The following is a 9887-nucleotide window of genomic DNA, read 5'->3' on the forward strand; positions in this document are numbered from 1 at the left end:
TTGTGAAGAGAAAGACAAGAAGTTTAGTGAGCTTGACAAGATGAAAGAAAAATTATTGTTCGATGTTAAGTATGTGAAGAATCGTATGATGTGTTGAACAGAACGGTGAATAATTTGCAAAAGACAAACTCAGAAAGAGAAGATGCTTTAACAATGATGAATGCAGTGATGATGTCTAAACAGAAGGCTATCAATCAATATATCGAGGAATGTGCAAAGTTGAAGCAAGAGTTGGAGACTGAAAAGATTGAAAATGAAAGAATCAGAAGATTGTTGCAAAGTTATTTAAGTTCTGATTATTTAATTGATAGAATTTATCCTACTGTTGTAGGTTTTGGAGCATTTCAGGACAAGAAGTCGGAAGATAAGGGTACTGGTAAGAAACAAAGTGCAAAATTATAAAAAGTGTCCGCCTCCGATCTGGGAAGGTTATTCTCCCAGAAAACCAAATGAGGAACAAGTCAAAAAGGCTGTCAATATAAAGTTAAAATCTGAAACAACTGATGTGTTACCAGAAAACATTGACGTCACATTCACATCGTCTGACACTGATCATGAGTCTGAGTTAATAAAGAAAGTGGTCGATCAGGTGTTGGATAAAGATGAGGAGTCAGAGTCAAAATCCGAATCCGAGAGTTCGAGTGCATTATCGGCCAAAAGGGTTTACAATAAAGAATTTCTTTTATCAAAAAATAATTTGAATGACGAAACATTCAAAGTTGCCTATACTTTGAATGATTCAGACAAATTATATTCTGATGAGGAATTTCCAATAAGAAGTGTCAAAACTGAAATGATCAACAAGGTTTTCAAATTAACAGAAATTAATATTTCTGAAATAAAAGATGTAAATCTTACTGAAAAACCAAAAAAATACACTTTAAGAGTTCAACAAAGAATGAACAAGAAAAAGGGTGACAGTTCTGGTTCTGGTTTTTAAAAGAAACCAAACCATAACAGTAATTTCAAAAAGAAGGGATTGGGTTTCATTCCACCCAAAAATTATAAAAATGAGAAAATTTCTAAAACAAAAACAATATTTGTTTCAGGGTCAAGTCCTGAAGAAGAAGAAGAAAAAAGCTTATTCTAGAGACAATCAAACAAAGAGTTCTTTGCAGAAAAACAAAAGTTTGAGAAGATTGGAGCTAATCAGAAAAGGGAAACAAGAACCTGCTATCGATGTCAAGAAGTTTGTCACATTGCCTGGAACTGTCCAAAAGCAACCAACATAAAACAGGAAGTTGTTTCTAAACTCAAAGAAAAGATTGTTGATAAAACTGAATCACAAACGGAAAAATTTTAAGTGTTCAAAAATTCGACTTTCGAAGTTGGTGAATGTTCGAAACAGTTTTACAAAAGAAGAGAAAATTTAAACAAACAAAAATGGGTTGCTAAAAGTTCAGATGATAGTTCTGGCGATGAATCTGACTCGTCAAAGTCAGAGGAGCCACAAGTTGAACCAAAAGGAGAAAATTCAGTACCGCCGATGTATGATGTCAACTTTCCACCACTGTGAGCTGAAAATTTAAAATCAAAAGTTGGAAAAGTTGAGATTTCGAATCAATTCTATTCTAGAAAGAATTTGATGTCGAAAAGGCTTTTAACGACAAAGTGAAAAATATTTTTGGAAAAATGGTCGAGGGTAAGGCCAAAGGGGTAAAAGATTTTTATGAAGAAAAAAATGTTCAAACCCCGAGTGAAACTGAAAAGGTCACACCCGAAGTTGGCAGGCTTGGGTGTCTGTATTCTATATGTAAAAATCCTGACTTGCCGGAGCTCCCAAATTGGTAATCGTGGAGCAGGAATCGGCATAATTCTTGAATGTGTTTGTTTGAAAAACCTACAAGTGGTAAAACTGAAAATTGTCATATTTCAATTTACAAATGGTATTGTTGATAAGTGAACATACAAGTGTTTGTTCCTACAAGTGGTTGAAAAAGAAGTCTTCACCTACAAGTGGTTAATCAAGGTCATTAAGTTAAACTTGATTTAACCTTCATACAAGTGGTTTAAAAAACAAAGTGATGAATTTATCCCCTATCCTACAAGTGATTTTTGAAATCAATAAAACTAATTTTCCGGAAAAACCATTTTGATTAAAATAAACTTAAGTGTTTTGAAATCATAATGGGAAAATAGTTTGTTGTCAGGGGGTGTTCTGATTGTTTACGCCAAGCGAATGAAGACTTGAAGCTTGAAACATCGGTTCGTCAAATTTTCTTTAAATGGTTTTGAATTTTAGGGGGAGTAAAAATTTCAGAAAATCGAAAAACATTAGAAAATTTGAAAAAGCCAAAAACATGATAAAATCCAAAATGTCAAAAACATGAAAAATATGAAAAAGAGTTTTGTTGTGTAAAAGAGGAAATAATAGCACATCAGTGGACTATCACAACATGCTAAAGAATTGGAAAGTTAAATGTGATAAACGATCTCACTGCGGATATGCCAGTAGGTTTTTACACGTTTAGTAGATTGTTTTCGAGATATAAACCAAAATATCAATACTTACTAATTTCGTGGGGAACATCTCTCGGATATATAGGTAACCCCTGAAATCTTGTTTGAAGGGCTTTGTATTTCTGACATATTAGGTCTTTGTGCGTGATGATATCTGGGGTATTATACCTGGACTTCTGATTTTGCGGAAGCAATAGCCTAGTCCTCGTATAATGCTTTGCACTGCTTAAATCTTTAAGCTCACCCTCAGCATAAAAAATGATGAAACATTGAAAAATGCTGATCATGTGCTGTTGAAGAAAAGATCCCCCAAACGGGACACACCTTAAAGATGAGCCATCATCTCTTTGTCTGAACGGAAGTTCTAACCTGAGCTCTCATGGTCTCGCATTACCCGTATACAGATATCATTAGTGTACATTCACCTGTAAGACTGAATATAGGAGTTTGGATACGGGAGTATATTCTGAGGTGGGACACACGAATAAGTTTAAGTCTTTAAAACATTAATTCGTATCTCGAAACATTTGAAGTTTGTGTGAAAATTTAAGTGGATCAGTATACTGACAATCTAAGTGAATCGTTTAGAACTTAAAATGATTAAAACTTAACGGTGTTAGTGATTTGTCTCATAAACTGATATGATCCTCTTACATCAACTCACAAAAAATATTGTCTGTAAATATTTCTTTACCGTTTCCTGTTAAAACAAAATCCAAAAAGAGTTTCGGAGTGTTTTAGCATAAAGTTTTGAAAAATTCAAAAAGATTTTATTTCATCTTATTTTCAACAACTGATGTTAGAAAGCTGATTTTCAAAATTCCAAGTGCTGAACATGATGAACAAAAGGTTTGGGAGAGTTAGATTTGAAATGAAAAATTATAATTTACAAGTGGTTCTTTAGAAATTAAAATTGTAAAATCATCTTTTGATTGATTGATACCTACAAGTGGTTATAAATTTGTCAAATTTTAAATTTGTGAAATTTATTTTGAGGTAGAGGATGTGCAGGTTAGCCAGGTTCCGATACCTGAGGTTTTTCCGCAAAAGCAACAATTCCAGACTGCGATCCCAGCTTATCGAAAGAGGGAGTCTAAAGACATTAAAGCTGATCTTGCTATCCACGTCAGCTGCTAAATCTGCAGATTATGGATCAACATTCAAGGGGGAGTTTGAATGTTAGAGAGCCAGATTCGATACCTGATGATTCATGCCAATTGCTGATGCTGAAGAACTTAAGGAATCAAGAGATCTGATCAAGAGAATGTAGAGTCAAGTTGCTATTCTAGAAGAAATATAGATTGAGGATGCTTACAGTGTCAGATACTTTGGAGAGAGCGAGAAGACTGATAAAGACTGAAGACTGTGAAGACTCGACATTGAAGACTTCGTCAACATCCAAGGGGGAGTCTGTTGGTGCATATGTTTGTCGACTTCGTCTTCTATCGAGTCTTGTAATAGATTAGAAAGATCAGGGCATGTTGTACGGGAAAATAGGGTTTTAGAGAAGATGGGGCCATTTCGCACAAAATGGATATGTCCATTTCGTACGAAATGCAAAGTCCATTTCGCATGAGATCATTCCGTGCGAAATGGATCCTTCTATAAATAGAAGCCTTGATCATTTCGTTTGTAATTTTTTGATTCCGGTGCCGAGGTGCTGCCGAAGTGTCTCGAGGCTGTAAAACGTTGTTATATCAATATACAAGACAATTTAAGTGTATATCAAGCTGATTCAACATCGATACGTCTGTTTCCGCCTTTCATATTGACCGAGATCTATTCTGAGCGACTCGTTTGGTCGTGCAAACGATCCTACAAGAGATATCACTTTGTCCCAAGTTATTTATGAAAATGATATACCAAATGGTATAAATGATTTTGAAAATATTTTCAAAACGTGTCGGTTAATTGTATTTACCAGTGAAAAACTGACGTATTTTCAAAAGACAAAGCGCATGTTTAATAAAAAATACGGAATAGGCTGGAGCTGCTCGGTTTATGCATAATGGAATTTACGACTCCACGCAAGGCCTAGTAGTCTTAATATTCATTTTTGTTATTCAGATCCGCCTGTGCATATTGGGCTAATACATAATGGATGTTGGGCTAATACCTAATGGACTTAAGTTATAAATTTTGAGAGTGACAGTTTTAAATAGGCCTAAGATATAAATTATGTTTTATATGGGTTTTCTATGTATTATATATATATATATATAACATATATATAGGATAAAGTGTGCCATGTCCGCTGATCCTTCTCATCCACCCAGGGCCCACTATATTAATACGTATCATGACTCTCAAAACACATTATGGACCATGATAACATTAAGATCCATTATAACTTGAAATGACCTAATAAAAATAATAACAACTCAATATAACACATTAAAACCTATTATGTAAACATGTGTTGAAGTGACTATTCACCATGAAACACAACGACTCATACTTATTCATAATTAAACTTAATTAATCATACTATCATAGATAATGGTACGATTTATATAATTTTTTATATGGATATTAGATTTAAATAACCTCAACTTTCATTAATCAGCCGATAGCACTCTTAACTTTTGATTTGTATCACATCACTCCCAACTTTCAACTTATTGGCCGATAGCACTCCCAAACTAATCTAACACTAACCCAATTTGCTCACATCAGTTGCTACGTCACCAAGTCAGTGCCACATCATCAAAAAGTCGAGTCAGATGCCACATTAACTGTCATGTTATAAAAAAGGCAAGTCAAACGCCACGTCATAAAAAATTCCACCTCAGATAGTGCCACATAGGAGTGCTATCGGGCAATAAGTTGAAAGTTGAGAGTTGTGTGATACAAATCGAAAGTAAGGAGTGTTATCGGTCAATTGGTAAAAGTTGAGGTTATTTAAATCCAATATCCATTTTTTATAGATATGATGTTTTTTAAAGAATAAATTGTCACTTTAATCCCTGAGGTTTGACCAACATTGCAACTTTAGTCCAAATAGTTTTTTCTTGCCATTTTAGTCTAAATAGTTTTGTTTTCTGTCATTTTAGTCCCTGTCTTTTGTCATTTTTTGCCATTTTCATCCAACCCTCTAACTCCATTCAAAAAATTTAGTCAACTTAGGTGAATTTTGGTCAAACCACATTTTTCTTTCTTTTTTATAGGTGCGATGGTATGGGATGGTGTTGTGCCGGTTTACAGTGAAGATGATGGCGGTGGTTGTTGGTTTTACGATGATAGCGGTGGTGTTGGTTGATGACGTGGGTGGCGGAAAAGTGGTCGGTGGTGGTGGAAATGGTGGGTGGTGATGGTGGTGGGGTGGGTGGGTGGTGACGATGATAGAAGGTTGTGATGGGGTGGGTGGTGGTCAGGGGCGGACCTATGTCATAATAAGGGGTAGCCCCTGCTACCGGTAGCCCCTGCTACCCCTTGATAGGGGTGTTCAAAAAACTCGTGGCTCGCTGCTCGCTCGAAACTCGCTCGAAAAAAACTCGAAGAAAGCTCAGCTCGAAATTGGCTCGGTTGTAAGCGAGCCAGCTCGGCTCGGTTCGGTTTGTAAACGAGCCGAACTCGAGCTTGGCCTGGCTCGGCTCGTGAGCTGGCTCGATAAGGTTTACATCCTTCATTTTTTTGTCCCACATCGCTTAGAAAACAAAAACTAAGGGAGTATCTCCCCTATAAAAGAAGGCAAAAACAATGTACTAAGTGAATTAACTTTTTATACTTGCATATTTAGACATATGGTTAAATTAAATGGCAATTATGGCCCTTAGTCTATGAGAAAATTCATTCAAAGGGATTTTTAGGTAGTAAATTTTGCGGTTCTTTGTTAGTTCGAGCTAGATCGAGCCAAGCCGAGCTAGCTCAAATTCTAATCGAGTTGAGCCCGAGCCTCAAATCTCAGCTCGATTTGAAATTCGAGCTCGAGTCAAGCCAGCCTGAATCGAGTTCGAGTCGAGCTCGAGCTGGGTCTAGCTCAGCTCGACTCGGCTCGTTTACAGCCCTACCCCTTGATGTTCCGGTGGTACTGTAAATTTTGAAAAATTTTGATGGTTTTCTTATGTTTTCTCGATTTTGTTACCCCTTTTTTTAAACGTTATCCCTATAAGGATTTTCTAGATCCGCCACTGGAGGTGGTGGTGGTCGATGAAAATAGCAAAAAATGAAAAAAGTCAGGGACTAAAATGGCAGAAAACAAAATTATTTGGACTAAAATGGCAAGGAAAAAACTATTTGGACTAACGTGACAATTTTGGTCAAATCTCAGGGACTAAAATAGTAATTTACTCTTTTTTAAAACACTATACGTTTTTATATTATTTTTGATAACTTTATAAAATAAAATATACAATCGTATACTACTATACTTTATATGTGTTGCATTTTAATACTATTTTTTATATCTAAATATTTATTTGTTTTTATTAGACCATGTGTAGTGGGGCATTATGGGGCATTATAGGGTAAAAAAAACGCCCCCTTCTCCATTACATAGGGCATTATAGGGCATTATAGGGCAAAGAAAAATGGGTTTGGCGTTTTAATGAAAACGCCTAAATGAATTGTGGAAGGTTTGAATGGGTTTGACTAGCCAATGAGAAAATAGTTTTTTTTTTTGTTTAATGATTGGTAGGGCATTATAGGGCATTATGCCCACTACACCAATTTTGTTATAATGCCCAAGTGTGACTAGGATGCCACATGTCATATAATGCCCCATGATGGGGGCATTATAAATTGCTACCACTACACATGGTCTTAGTGTTAGTGTTATGTAATGTTATTTTTACATACAAATATAAATATTATTACTTTAATTTGTGACGTTTATATAAAATAATTTTATTTACCTTTCCAAAATTCTGTTTCCCTCTCAAACGTTTGTTTTTTTCTTTTTTAAACTATTTTATTTCCCCCCAATTTCAAACACAATTTAGCCCCTCTCCCCCAACTGATCCATCACTCCTCCATATCCCTAAAATCCGTTCATATTCTGCTCCCATAACTCCCAATTCTCTTTTTCTTGTTGCTTCGCAGTTTCCCCTATATACATCGATGATATGAGGTTACTTTCATTCTACGTCTCTTGATTCTCAGCTCTCTGAAATCCTCATCTCCGCCCTCTCATGGATATCTATTTATCGGTTGTGCTCAGCGGCGAAGTGGTGGTAGTGATGTATGTTCACAGGTATAAAATTGCTTCTAAGATTTGAAAGGTGCTTACATTACGTTAGTTTCATTGTTACTTCTATGGGTAATGTGATTCGGTTACTTGTTTATGAGTGAGACGCCCACCGATTGTTCAAAGAATTTCCCTCCAACTAGAGGCTTCGAGGCAACGAAAGAAGACTGTCATCTATCGGTTGCTTCAGTTTTCATTTTTTTCATTTGTGTGGCCGAGGTGTACACCAAAGTAGGAAACTTGGTGAATCAAGGGAAAAAATAGGTAATGGTTTCATTGTAGTTGTTAATTAACGTTTAGAATTCACTTAGCATTTTGTTCAATTTATTTTACTGATATGTCTTGAATTTCTTCTTTATGGTGTTATTTTGTACACACTTTATATTCCTTCATCACTTATCTTAATGTTTATGCCTTTTTAATTGTTTGTGTAATTAAGTAGCATCAGCGTCCTTGAAGAGTGCAAACTATTCAGGAAAAAACAAGTTGATTAATATTAATTCACTATTTACAAACAGATGTAATCTCATATTTCTCTAGTCTTATTATTTATTATTACTTGTGTCTTTGTTCTTTTTAATTTGGGTTCAAGTTATCATACAGGTTCTTCAATTACTTTGATTGGCGTTTTGTTACTCAAGCTATTGTGGCCCTGAATGTAATGCAACGTAAATGAAAAAATATTAATCAGTATCTACTTCCATTGATGTTATCAGTTGTTACTAATTGATTTCAAAAACATATATTTGCAGGTTTGTCAGTCAATGAAATATAATTGGAAATGCACCAGTAACAAAAGAGAAGATATAACAGAGTTGTTAATGTATTATTAATATACAAGTCTCTTCTTGAGTTTATACAGTTGTTAGTTTTTGGTGATATCTTCATCTTGTTTTTGCAGGCCACCTCAGCACGTTTGTAGGTGACATAACACTTGAGATTACATTCAATATTTGTGAGAAGATGTGCAACAAAAATGATGATAAAAGATCTCTCTCTTGATGTGGTTACTATTGAATATGTGAGCGTGTTTGTCATTCAAGCGCAACTATGTTGTTTGCCATGGTTTATGTTATAAGTGTCAAATTGTATAAAATATAGTTTGATTTTTGTTTGTAAATTTATGTGACTTGAGATGTATCTATAGATAGAAAAAATAGAAAAATAATATAAAACGTATGCTTTTAATATATTCTAGAATTCGTATTGAAATTTTGTATCTAAATCCATAGCATAATTTCATAGCTAAAAGCTTAAAGCTATAAGTATAAAAATTACTAGCTAAAAACCCATAGTTAAAAGTCTACTATTTTCTAGCTAAAAAGCGTAGCAAAATCCCTAGCAAAAGATTTTCGTAGCAAAATTTGTGTCTTAAATAGCGGCGTCTCTTTCTGTAGCTAAAACTATTGCGAATATGATTTCCGTAGCTAAATAATTCATAGCAAAATAACGTAGCTAAAAATCTCCGTATCTAAATTACCATAGCGGAATTCCGTAGCAACTTTTTCCGTAGCAAATTCGTAGCTAAAATAGCGACGCCCCCTTTTGTAGCTAAAGCTGTAGCAAGCATACTATCCGTAGCTAAAGTTCGTAGCAAATAAACTCGCGACGAGACTTGTAGCTACGGACCAAATCCGTGGCAAATCCGTAGCAAAACGGGTGTTAGCTACGGATTTGCTATGGATTTGACGGTAGCAAATACCTATTTTTGTAGAAGTAAAACCCAACCTTTAGAGTTAATTACATAGTTAGTCCCTGTGGTTTGCAAAAAATAACATACTTAGGTACTAATAGTTTAAAATCACCTTCTAGGGTATTAACTTTTCATTTTGTAACGTTCGGAGGTATTAACTTCTAGGGTATTAACATAGTTAGTCCCTGTGGTTTGCACAAAATAACATATTTAGGTACTAATAGAATGTGATTTTAAACCTACAAATAACGCTAATACCTCCAAACGTTACAAAATGAAAAGTTAATAACCTAGAATGTGATTTTAAACTATTAGTACCTAAGTCTGTTACTTTGTGCAAACCACAGGGACTAACTATGTAATTAACTCTATGTTCATGTTTTGTAACGTTCTATAACCTTCACAACTAACTTCGTCCAAAAACTCAGTAAAGTTACCTCACATGCTTTGCATGTGAGGGTACTATAGTCTTTTATAACATAAAGGGTTGATTTATGCAAAAAGATTATTTTATAACATAAAGGTTTATTTGTGCAAAATGCTATTATA

The 9887-nt window shown here is 34.8% G+C and overlaps 1 long non-coding RNA gene across 2 annotated transcripts; it reads left to right on the plus strand.

Annotated features, from left to right (window-relative positions):
• Positions 1-7381: 7381 nt before the first annotated feature.
• LOC110928220 lies at positions 7382-8769 on the plus strand. 2 transcript variants are annotated; one of them, XR_004888773.1, is made up of 5 exons: positions 7382-7909; positions 8088-8165; positions 8249-8303; positions 8398-8468; positions 8547-8769. It is a non-coding gene; the product is annotated as an uncharacterized LOC110928220 (long non-coding RNA). The 2 variants fall into 2 exon arrangements; XR_004888772.1 differs by lacking the exons at positions 8088-8165; positions 8249-8303 and having other exon boundaries at positions 7383-7909.
• The last annotated feature ends 1118 nt before the right edge of the window (positions 8770-9887 follow it).

This window comes from Helianthus annuus, chromosome 3 (assembly GCF_002127325.2).
Source record: "Helianthus annuus cultivar XRQ/B chromosome 3, HanXRQr2.0-SUNRISE, whole genome shotgun sequence".
Taxonomy (NCBI): domain Eukaryota; kingdom Viridiplantae; phylum Streptophyta; class Magnoliopsida; order Asterales; family Asteraceae; genus Helianthus; species Helianthus annuus.